General features: G+C 51.4%; 1 pseudogene; it reads left to right on the top strand.

Moving 5' to 3' along the window:
- Window positions 1-9,053: 9,053 nt before the first annotated feature.
- LOC128845202 (zinc finger protein 3-like) lies at window positions 9,054-12,854 on the top strand (annotated as a pseudogene).
- The last annotated feature ends 95 nt before the right edge of the window (window positions 12,855-12,949 follow it).

The following is a 12,949-nucleotide window of genomic DNA, read 5'->3' as shown; positions in this document are numbered from 1 at the left end:
CCAGCCTCTCTGTTCTCCTTACAGCCTGGAGCAATGTTAGTACTCCCCACCCCACAGTGCCAGACCCCCAGAGGGGGGTGACCTGACACTGGCAGCTCTCCCCACCTCAGCGATGGACCTCGGCCACCCTCTCCAAGAGGATCCGACACTAAATGGATTCCAAAGTCTGAGGTTCCCATCACTGTCCCATGAGAAGCCCTGATGTGTAAGGCTTGTAGAGTGACTGGTGTGAGTAGTCCTCACATGCTCCTCGCTAACCATGTGGATTGAATCCTCACCTGTAAGATCCAGTTCGACTTTTTCTGTGTTCTCCTGCAGCTTCACCTCCTCTGACTCCACGTGGGTCTCAGCTGCTCTCTTCTTCAGGGACAAGTGCGTCCACCTTCGTGGTGAGGAAACTGTTCTCTCCTCATCGCTATCTGCCATCGAGGTGTCAGATTGGCTGCAGACACAGAGTGTTTTCATGCCTGATAGGATGGTCCATGAGCATTTGCTTCTCTGGGGCTTCTCTGGCAAGGCCTGTTCTTGCTGGCTGAGGACAGAGCATGCCTCGATTGCTGCAGGTTGGACGAACACTTTGTGCACGTGGATCTCTCTGTGCTCCCTAGAGGCGAGTCTTTGGAAAAAGGAACGAAGCCTGGAGTAGAAAGAAGGAGGAAATGGGGTTTTCTGTCATTCTCTAAAGGAAGGGAATTAGTTTGCCCAGGATTCACAGATCCAAGAGACTGGTCTTTTGAACCCATCTGCTCCTCTAATAGCCAGGACTTGATCATACAACTGAGAACATAAGCAACACAAGACCGCCCAGACTGGGTCAAACCAAAGGTCCATCTAGCCCAGTATCCTGTCTTCCGACAGTAGCCAGTGCCCCAGAGGGAATGAACAGGGACTGATCAAGTGATCCATTCCTGTCGCTCATTTCCGGCTCCTGGCAAACAGAGGTTAGGGACACCATCCCTGTGCATCCTGGCTAATAGCCATTAATGGACCTCACCTGCCTGAATTTAGCTAGTTCATTTTTGAACTCTGTTATAGTTTTGGCCTTCACAACATCCTCCGGCAAAGAGTTCCACAGGTTAACTGTGCGTTGTGTGAAAAATACTTCCTTTTGTTTGTGTGAAACCTGCTGCTTTATTAACAAAGTCTTCAAAGGGGGCACTAGGGTGTGAACCAAGGACCATTTGATCTGCAGTCAAACACTCTACTCCTGAACTCTACCCCCATGATTAAACCCAGCTGAAGGTGAAGACACATGGGACCATGGTGAAACAGGAATTCTTCTGGGGAAGTTCTAGGGCCTGTGTTATGCAGGAGGTCAGACTAGATGATCAGGGCTGGCCTTAGAGCCTTTGAAACTATGAATTTCTGAACATCACAGGTTCTCCCCTTTTGTTCTCTAACAGGAAACCTCCATCCACCAGATCTGTAATTCCTCCCATCCTAGCACAGTCGCTGGCTACATTTCCTAGCCTGACTCTCACCCCATGGATCTCACGCTTCCTCTGCCATTGGGCAGACATGGAAACCGCAAAGGTCAATTTCTATTTTCCTTGGTCACTGCCTGGGCCTAGTTGCAAAACTGCTTCATTATTAACCCCACTCCTTTGTGCACAGAATGTTGGGACTCTGGGAACAGATGGGGCCAAGCTGAAAACCAATAAACCTCTGTTCCAAGAGAACCCAGGAAAAGGAACAAAAGATTGTCATCGAGAAGGATTAAGGGTCTGGAAGGATGGATTAGCAGCTGCAAATATGTTGACTTATTCTCAACTATTTGAAAATCTGGAATTTATTAGCATGGGGAAAATAATCAGGAAACTTTCAATGAAGAATTTCCCACACTATTTATAACATCCAGTCAGAAGTTGGGCCACCAGCACAATAACAAAGAAATCACACCGAGACCCATGACAAATGTAGGCTACAGTTTATTTAAACCCCGTTCCTGGAAAGGAACTGCAGGGGGGAATTTACACATCTATTGTATATAGCCCAATGGGGGCATAGGAGAATTTGTAGAGAGTTTTGAAGTCTATCTCCATGAGATTATTTCTGAGAGAACTGCCAAGATGACAGCCAGGGGATGGGAGTGGAGCTGTATCACTTTCAATAGCTTAAGATTTATTTCTTCTGCATTATTTGAGCTCATTTATGTGTGTTTCAATCATGTAAAGTCTGAGATAGATATTGTCTCAAGACACATACAAAAGACAATCATTACATGAGACAAGAAGTTTAGATTCACAACTTGAAGGCAAGGAGTGCATTGGGGCAACTCCAAGGGAAATACTGTTTATGGATATCAATCTAAATTCTACACGAGTTTTGTTATCTTCCCTTTAGGTTATACCCATGGAAATTGACCCATACTCGTCTGCTGAAAGATCAAATCATGGAAATCTGCCTCCAGAGAGCGTGGAAGGCTGACGCAGACGGGGAACTGAAAGATGCCCACATTCAACTCAAAACGGGATGTTGAGAACTGACTGTTGCAACGCTGGCCCCACCAGTCCCTGCGACAGGGGTGGCCAACCTGAGCCTGGGAAGGAGCCAGAATTTACCAATGAACATTGCCAAAGAGCCACAGGAATATGCCAGCAGCCCCCATTCGCTCTCCCCCTCCAGCCCCCAGCACCTCCCGCCCACGGCCAGCCCCACCAATCACCGCCTCCCCCTCCCTCCCCACTCCTCCCGCCCGCCGCAATCAGCTGTTTTGCAGTGCGCTGGAGGCTCTGGTGGGGAGGGGGGAGGAGCGAGGGCATGGCAGGCTCGGGGGAAGGGGCAGGGGCCTTGGGGGAAGGGGTGGGGTGGTGGCAGGACCTGGGGCAGAGCAGGGGGTTGAGCAGTGAGCACCCCACAGCATATTGGCAAGTTAGCATCCGTAGCTCCAGCCTCGGAGTCAGTGCCTATGAAAGGAGCTGAATATTAACCTCTGAAGAGCCAAATGCGGCTCCGGAGCCACAGGTTGGCCACCCCTGCCCTAGGAGAAGGAGGCACCAAGCTGTCATGTGCGATCTAAGGAGCAGGAAAAGAATCTGGGAATTACCTTCTGTAACAACTCATCTTCTTTCAAACACCTGTGGAAATAGCTGATTCAAGAAGTTGTTGACAGATGGATAGTACGCGTCTATCAGCAGCTCCTTGGGTCACCAGCCGTTGTCAACCAAGCCAGTTGGCAGACTGAAGGCAGGGCAAGAATGCTGAAGCAGAACATTCTTTGCTGTTGGGATACGTGACATCACAATAAACTGATACATCAACACACCTGGACCCCACCCAGAGAGACACACAGAAAAGTTAGTAACTTTAACAACACTGAGAGACTCACCCAAAATCTCTAGGAATTTTGATTTTGGGGAAGGGGATTATAGACGCCGATTGCATGGGTGCTCTGGGCCTGGAGCACCCACAAGGAAAAATTAGTGGGTGTTTAGCACCCACTGGCAGCCAAGCTGTGCTCTCCCCGCAGTGCGTCTTGCCCGCCGGCGGCCTCATCTACACCTCACCCACTGCAACTTGAGACCATTGCTTCTTGTTCTCTCTTCTGCCACCACTGAGAACAGCCGAGCTCCATCCTCTTTGGACCCCCCTTCAGGTAGTTGAAGGCTGCTATCAAATCCCCCCTCACTCTTCTCTTCTGTAGACTAAATAAGCCCAGTTCCCTCAGCCAATCCTCATACGTCATGTGCCCCAGCCTCCTAACCTCCTGCAGGGTGGGTGCACAGCACAGCTGTGAGGCTGTCTGCTGCAATCAATCCCCCGGGGGCCAATTTAGTGGGGGTCTAGTGAAGACCCACTAAATCGACAGCGAAGGGATGGGACAAGGGTGTTCAGTTTTATTGGGTTAGAAAGTTGGCAACCCTAGATCCAGGGGAAACAACTCAAACACCCAACGAGGCTGGCCAGGGGCAGGACATCAGCTTTGAGGGGAGGGGTGGCAGTGACATCATAAAAGCCTTTTGCAGGAACTCGGCCTATTGGGCAAAGGTGGTGGGGAGACCCTGACATCAGCCGGGCAGGACAGCGGTGCAGGGCCAGGCCAGTCTCTGAGACCCCCCGCCTTTGCTGCCGCAAGTCTCCTTCGCGAGGTCTCTCCTCGAGGACTGAGAGAGAATTAGGATTCATGGATGTGAGCATGAGGAGGAACCTCTGTGGAGTTTTCTCCTTTCCTACCACTGATTATGCCAGAAAACAAACTTCTCTTTTCCAAGGTAAGAGGCTCAGAGAGGTTTGGAACCTGTTCAGTCTGATCCCCCTGGTGCAGGCAGCATTCTAGGCCCAGAAAACACTGGCTTAAAGTGGCCGAATATGTCAGCAGCCCCCCATCCACTACCCCCTCCAGCCCCCAGCAACTCCCGCCCACCGGCAGCCCTGCCAATCAACGCCAATCAACGCATCTGTAGCTCCAGCCTCGGAGTCAGTGCCTATGAAAGGAGCCGAATATTAACCTCTGAAGAGCCAGATGCGGCTCCGGAGCCACAGGTTGGCCACCCCTGCCCTAGGAGAAGGAGGCACCAAGCTGTCATGTGCGATGTAATGAGCAGGAAAAGAATCTGGGAATTACCTTCTGTAACAACTCATCTTCTTTCAAACACCTGTGGAAATAGCTGATTCAAGAAGTTGTTGACAGATGGATAGTACGCGTCTATCAGCAGCTCCTTGGGTCACAGCCGTTGTCAACCAAGCCAGTTGGCAGACTGAAGGCAGGGCAAGAATGCTGAAGCAGAACATTCTTTGCTGTTGGGATACGTGACATCACAATAAACTTATACATCAATACACCTGGACACCCACCCAGAGAGAGACACACAGAAAAGTTAGTAACTTTAACAACACTGAGAGACTCACCCAAAATCTCTAGGAATTTTGATTTTGGGGAGAGGGATTATAGAAGCCGATTGCATGGGTGCTCTGGGCCTGGAGCACCCACAAGGAAAAATTAGTGGGTGTTTAACACCCACTGGCAGCCAAGCTGTGCTCTCCCCTCAGTGCGTCTTGCCCGCCGGCGGCCCCACTGAGCAACTCCTCCCGCTCCCTCCCAGCACTTCCTGCCCACCGCAAAACAGCTCTTTCATGGAATTCAGGATGCTCCGGGAGGGTAGGGGACATGGCATACTTGGGAGAGGAGACGGGGAAGAGGCGGGGTGGGGGTTGGGGGAAGGGGTGGGATAGAAGCGGGATGGGGGTGGAGCAGGGTTAGGAAGAGAGGGGGAAGGGGTTTAGAGGAAGGGTTGATTTGGGGGTGCGGCCGGGGCAGAGCAGGGGCGGGAAAAGGTGGAACGGAGCTTTGGGGAAGGGGTGGAGTGGGGGCAGAGCCTGGGGCAGAGCGGGAGTTGAGCACCCACTGGCCAGAGGGGAAGTCGGTGCCTACTGAGGGGGTGGACAAAGGACAAACCTACACCTTCCCCACTGCAATTTGAGACCGTTTCTTCTTGTTCTATCTTCTACCACCACTGAGAACAGCTGAGCTCCATCCTCTTTGGACCCCCCCTTCAGGTAGTTGAAGGCTGCTATCAAATCCCGCCTCACTCTTCCCTTCTGTAGACTAAATAAGCCCAGTTCCCTCAGCCAATCCTCATACGTCATGTGCCCCAGCCTCCTAATCATTTTTGTTGCCGTCCGCTGGACTATGCATTTGTCCTTGTTGAACCTCATCAGATTTGTTTTGGCCCAATCCTCTAATTTGCCTAGGTCACTCTGGACCCTATCCCTACCCTCCAGCATATCTACCTCTCCCCCCAGCTTAGTGTCCTCTGCGAACTTGCTGAGGGTGCAATCCATCCCATCATCCAGATCATTAATGAAGATGTTGAATAAAACCAGCCCCAGGTTGGCCCATGGGCAAGCGGGGGAGGGGGTGGAGGAGAGCAGGCACACGGTGAGCGGCAGGGACCCCACAGGTGGGGGGTGCAGTGCAGGAGAGGGGGAACTCAGCCAGGCAGCGGTGGGCGATGGGGGCTGGGAGAAGGGGCGAAGCAGATACAGGAAGAGATGGAGCACACGAGGGGCCACCGGGGCCCAGGCATCCGGGGCCTGGTCGGCGGCTGTGCCAGGCCAGGCTTAGCCTCCCTGTCTATTATACCCATGGCCTGTGCTTCCTCTGAGGGATCTCCAGTGTCAATGTTCCCCGGAGCTCGCCTTCCCTGACAGGCCTGAGCAACCAGAGCTTGTAACTAGACCACTCGCAGCCTCCCGCAGGGAGCCTATGGACACAAACAGGCTGGAGACAAGTGATGGCAGAAATCACTGGGGACTCAGGGAGCTGAGGAGGGTGACACACCCCACGGGAGCTGAATTTCTGACTCGGGGCTGAGTAGTGCAGGGTGGATGCGCAGCACAGCTGTGAGGGGGTCTAGTGAAGACCCATTAAATCGACAGTGGAGCGCTCTCCGGGCGACTCGGGGACTACACCGGGAACGCCAGGAGTAAGGTAAATCTCCCGTCGGCCCAGCACAGAGTAGACACAGCAGTAAGTCGACCTAAGCTACGTCGAATCCAGCTGTGTTATTCACGTAGCTGGAGCAGCGTCACTTAGGACGACTTACTGCGGTAGGATAGACACTGCCTGAGGCCTGAGTTTCCACTGCAGTCTGGCTGCTCAAACACCGGCTTGGCAACACAAGTCACCAAGCCCAGGCCACACAGAGACAGGCCCAGTGTGCAGTGTGGACACGCCCCCAGACAAGCCCAGGATTGTCACATGAGGAAATCATTCCTTTCGTTTCACTTGCTGGCAGAGGAGCCCAGTGATATTGGAGCTCCCCAAGCGTCAGTGACAAACGCAGCGCTCCAGCCACTGAGCTCTAGGGCTCCCTGCTGAAAGAAACGCTTCCTGAGGGACAGGTCAAAGAGAGGTGCTGGTCTTTGGCCAAGGGCAGGGAGTCCCACCCTCACATATAGACCATTTCCCTCGTTGTCTGTCTGGGCTGGGGCAGGAGCAATAACACGGCCTCCTGCATTTGCTATTGCAGAGAGTGGTTTCTGACGGGCTCCTCAAACACAGGGTGCGAAACTGGCCTCAGACCTGACTGGGTGTAAACAAGAACTACGCAGCTAGACTGAGCCAGCTGAGAATTCAGATGTGCCCCTTGCCTAGAGCGATGGACTGACCTGTGAGGGGACTGGAACCGGAGCTCCCAATGTTTAACTGGCACTCGTTCAGCATCTCTCCTCCGAGTGCTGTCCCTGTAGGTTAAATACTCCAGCACCGGCCTCCCTGCCAGCTCTGGGCCCCACAAGCTTTCCTTGGGACTGGATTCTGTACAGCAGGGGTGCAGGGAACCAGCAGGTGCATGTGACTCCTTGGTGAGGTTTTGCGTGCGAGGTGTGTGTGTGAGCCTGTGTGTGTCGGAAACAATGAGTGTGGCCCTCTCATTGAACTGACAGAGGGCGACGGTGGTCGGAGCGAGACAGCAGAAGAATAAAGGGGCAACGATGGGCATAACGATGATGATTGTGTTGTGTTTCATTTCTTAGATCTGGTGCCACCGCCTGTCCCTTTAGCCTTGTAGTTTACCAAGGGTAAAACTAACCATGTGTTCAGATACAAGGGAGTGTTTGTGCTCGTTTCCGCTAGCTACACAGGGGTTTGATGTTGCTACTTTCAATCCTCCAGCTCTGCCGGGATAAGGAACAATTCAGGCCGTCACTGAACTGAAGGAGGGAGATGATTTTCTGACAGGGAGGGATGCCTCCTCTTCAAGGTGTTTGGCAGGCAGCCTCCTTCCCAGCTCTGTCCCGACAACACCCAGTTGAAAAGGGACCCTCCCCAGCCCTCCTCAGCCCGGTGAAAATGAGGAGTGAGAGAGCGTGGGGTGGGACAAGGGTGTTCAGTTTTGTTGGGTCAGCAAGTTGGCAACCCTAGATCCAGGGGAAACAACTCAAACACCCAACGAGGCTGGACAGGGGCAGGACATCAGCTTTGAGGGGAGGGGTGGGGGTGGCACTGACAGCACAAAGGCCTGTTGCAGGAGCTCGGCCTATTGGGCAAAGGTGGTGGGGAGGGGGTGACCTCACAGAGAGACCCTGACATCAGCCGGGCAGGACAGCGGTGCAGGGCCAGGCCAGTCTCTGAGACCCCCCGGCTTTGCTGCCGCAAGTCTCCTTCGCCAGGTCTCTCCTCGAGGACTGAGAGCAGAGGTGAAAGTAAGCTGGTACGGGCTGGTACGGAGGACCGGTAAGAAAAGGTGCAGTCTGACTCCTCCAGCCAGGCTGACAATGCTAGGCTCCGTGCTTTCCCCTGCCTGGCACTCAGCAGGGCTGCAGGGGCTCCCCTCTAGCTTGCAGCAGGGAGCAGGGAGCCTGGCTGAGAGGGAGAAGCGAGCCTACCCCCTGCATAAGAACAGTTTAACCCCAGCTGTTCCCTGCGCTGTTCAGCCCCTGGGGTTAGGAGCCGTTTCTGGCATCCTTGTTAATCTCACTCACAGTTGTTGCGGTGGGGAAGGGTGTGTGTGACCATGGCAGGGGCAGTTCTTTTCTGCCGCCGGGATGAGGGGATCTCTCCAATAAATATACACAACAAATACAAGCATTTTGCTGCACAGCTTAAATCCTCCCCTCCCCCCACTCAGCCGGGGCTCTCCCCTCTAGCTGCCTGCATAAGAACCTAGGGCACAATCTCAGATCTCTTTGTGTTTTGTCCTGCCTGCAGAGTGCAGAGGCTGAAATTGACAACACTTTCTCTAAGTATCTTGTATATTTCATGAAGGCTATTCCAGTTGTCCTTCATTCACCCCTGCCCTGCCTTCCCCTACTACTAGCCACCCACTGGTGTGCCCCCTGCACTCTTTTATGTGCCTGGAAGGGAGATTAAAAAATCCTTGATATCTGACTTGCTAGGAAATAGGATCTAGGGAAAGCGGGGCACTGGTGGGCATGGTGCAACGCAGTCCCTTGCCCCCCGGCTCCCACCATGTGGGGGTATGGCAGGCACTCAAAAGCTAACTTTGGAACATCCACATGAATGTCTTCCTGGGAAAACAAAATCTTCTTGTCTTGCTTCACCGATCTAAACCTACTCTGATCCAGGTATGTTCTAAATGTATAGGTTCAGTATGGATGGATCTCTCAAAAAAGAGAGCTCTTCAGGGTAGGAGTTGGACCAACAGCCCCCTGGGGAAGGACGGACTCCATTAAGCAGCACACATTAAGCAGAAGTTCCTGAGGTGTTAGCCCAGAAACACTTGTCTCCCCCCCTTAAAAGGGCACTGGCACCTTCCCCACAGGACAGTAATACATACAGTGTGTGTGTATGAATGTGTGTGTCACAAACAATACAGCTGCAGCCTGCTGCCGACTGGCCCGACCCCAGCAACCGGCCCCTGCTATTGTATTATAGGAGTATTGGAGATCCCCTCATCCCGGGGGCAGAAAAGAACTGCCCCTGCCATGGTCACACACACCCTTCCCCCCGCAGCCCCTGCAGCCTGCTGCCGACTGCCCCGACCCCAGCAACCGGCCCCTGCTATTGTATTATAGGAGTATTGGAGATCCCCTCATCCCGGGGGCAGAAAAGAACTGCCCCTGCCGTGGTCACACACACCCTTCCCCCCGCAGCCCCTGCAGCCGCTGCTGAGTGCCAGGCAGGGGGGGAGCACGGAGCCTAGCGTTGTCAGCCTGGCTGGAGGAGGAGTCAGACTGCTCTGCCCCATTGCTCCAGAACGAGCAAATAGGGATGTAAAACCCCTGTCGCTTTCCCGTCTTCTCTCTCCCATGATTGAGTTCCTCTGTTCTCTGCCACAGCTTTTGCCCCATTCTCTTTGTAGAGAGGCAAAGTTTGTCTTGTAAATGGCTTGTCTAGTTTTTGTAAAGTCTATCCATGAGGAAGTTTGTGTGGAAGGAACTTTGCCTCTCTACAAAGGAAAAAGGACACTAAACTATCTAAACTGCTACATGCCACAAGGAGCCACAACAGTAGTTCCCTTAACCCACCCAGCAATATTGTTAATCTTTCCAGCTATACTCTTAGCCCAGCAGAAGAGTCTGTCCTATCTCGGGGCCTCTCCTTTTGTCCGTCCAGACCCACGAACATGATACAGTTCTGCGGTGACCTAGAATCCTACTTTTGACGTCTCCGACTCAAAGAATATTTCCAACATACCTCTGAACAGCATACTAACCCACAGAATCCCCCCTACCAGCACTACAATAAAAAGGATTCTGCGTGGACTCCTCCGGACAGTTGAAACAACAGACTGGATTTCTACATAGATTGCTTCTGTCAACGTGCAAAGGCTGAAATTGTGGAAAAGCAACATCACTTGCCCCATAACCTCAGCCATGCTGAACACAACGCCATCTACAGCCTCAGAAACAACCCTGACATCATAATCAAAAAGGCTGACAAAGGAGGTGCTGTCGTCATCATGAATAAATTGGAATATGACCAAGAGGCTGCTAGACAGCTCTCTAACACCACATTCTACAGGCCATTATCCTCTGATCCCACTGAGGATTACCTAAAGAAACTACACCATCTGCTAAAAAAACTCCCTGACAAAGCACAGGAACAAATCTGTACAGACACATGCCTAGAACCCCGACCAGGGGTATTCTATTTGCTACCCAAGATCCATAAACCTGGAAATCCTGGACGCCCCATCATCTCAGGCATTGGCACCCTAACATCAGGCTTGTCTGGTTATGTGGACTCTCTCCTCAGACCCTACGCTACCAGCACTCCTAGCTATCTTCGAGACACCACTGACTTCCTGAGGAAACTACAATCCATCGGTGATCTTCCAGAAAACACCATCCTGGCCACTATGGACGTAGAAGCCCTCTACACCAATATTCCACCCAAAGATGGACTACAAGCTATCAGGAACAGTATCCCCGATAATGTCACAGCCAACCTGGTGGCTGAACTCTGTGACTTTGTCCTCACCCACAACTATTTCACATTTGGGGACAATATATACCTTCAAGTCAGCGGCACTGCTATGGGTACCCGCATGGCCCCACAGTATGCCAACATTTTTATGGCTGACTTAGAACAACGCTTCCTTAGCTCTCGTCCCCTAACGCCCCTACTCTACTTGCGCTACATTGATGACATCTTCATCATCTGGACCCATGGAAAAGAAGCCCTTGAGGAATTCCACCATGATTTCAATAATTTCCATCCCACCATCAACCTCAGCCTAGCTCAATCCACACAAGCGGTCCATTTCCTGGACACTACTGTGCTAATAAGCGATGGTCACATAAATACCACCCTATACCGGAAACCTACTGACCGCTACACTTACCTACATGCCTCCAGCTTCCATCCAGGACACACCACACGGTCCATTGTCTACAGCCAAGCTCTAAGATATAACCGCATTTGCTCTAATCCCTCAGATAGAGACAAGCACCTACAAGATCTCTATCAAGCATTCTTAAAACTACAATACCCACCTGCTGAAGTGAAAAAACAGATTGACAGAGCCAGACGAGTACCCAGAAGTCACCTCCTACAAGACAGGCCCAACAAAGAAAATAACAGAACACCACTAGCTGTCACCTTCAGCCCCCAACTAAAACCTCTCCAGCGCATCATCAGAGATCTACAACCTATCCTGAAAGATGATCCTTTACTCTTACAGATCTTGGGAGACAGACCTGTCCTCGCTTACAGACAACCCCCCAACCTAAAGCAAATACTCACCAGCAACCACACATCACTGAACAAAACCACTAACCCAGGAACCTATCCTTGTAACAAACCCCGATGCCAACTCTGTCCACATATCTATTCAAGTGACATCATCATAGGACCTAATCACATCAGCCATACCATCAGGGGCTCGTTCACCTGCACATCTACCAATGCGATATATGCCATCATGTGCCAGCAATGCCCCTCTGCCATGTACATTGGCCAAACCGGACAGTCTCTCAGCAAAAGAATTAATGGACACAAATCTGACATCAGGAATCATAATACTCAAAAACCAGTGGGAGAACACTTTAACCTGTCTGGTCATTCTATGACAGACCTGCGGGTGGCTATATTACAACAGAAAAACTTCAAAAACAGACTCCAACGAGAGACTGCTGAGCTGGAATTGATATGCAAACTAGACACAATCAACTCAGGATTAAATAAGGACTGGGAATGGCTGAGCCATTACAAACATTGAATCTATCTCCCCTTGTAAGTATTCTCACACTTGCTTCTTATCAAACTGTCTGTACTGAGCTATCTTGATTATCACTTCAAACGTTTTTTTTCCTCTTACTTAATTGGCCTCTCAGAGTTGGTAAGACAACTCCCACCTGTTCATGCTCTCTGTATGTGTGTATATATATCTCCTCAATATATGTTTCACTCTATATATGCATCCGAAGAAGTGGGTTGTAGCCCACGAAAGCTTATGCTCTAATAAATGTGTTAGTCTCTAAGGTGCCACAAGTACTCCTGTTCTTTTTGAGCTCAAACTTCATCACACATCAGAGAGTCCACACGGGAGAGCGACACTTCACATGCTCTGAGTGTGGGAAAAGCTTCAGCCAGAGCTCACACCTTATCACACATCAGAGAATCCATAAAGGAGAGCGACCCTACACATGCTCTGAGTGCGGGAAGAGCTTCAGTAGTAGCTCAGACCTGAGCTCACATGGGAGAGCAACCCTACACATGCCCTGAGTGCGGGAAAAGCTTCAAACACAGGTCAAACCTGATGGCACATTGGAGAGTCCACACTGGGGAGACACCCTACACCTGCTCTGAGTGTGGGAAAAGATTTAGTGACACCTCAACCCTCATCACACATCAGAGAATCCACATGGGAGAGAGACCCTACATGTTCTCTGAATGTGGGAAAAGCTCAGCTTTCAGCAAACATAAGAGAATCCACATCAGTGAGTAATGCCATAAATATCTTGACTAGGGCTGGCTAAAGATTTTTTGTAAAATACATTAGCTAATTCCCACACAGTTTGCACCATTTTCTTCAGTGTGGTG

The sequence above is a fragment of the Malaclemys terrapin genome, chromosome 11 (assembly GCF_027887155.1).
Source record: "Malaclemys terrapin pileata isolate rMalTer1 chromosome 11, rMalTer1.hap1, whole genome shotgun sequence".
In the NCBI taxonomy this organism is placed as follows: Eukaryota; Metazoa; Chordata; order Testudines; family Emydidae; genus Malaclemys; species Malaclemys terrapin.
Note: the sequence above shows the minus strand (reverse complement) of the source record. Positions and strands in the feature narration are given on the sequence as shown.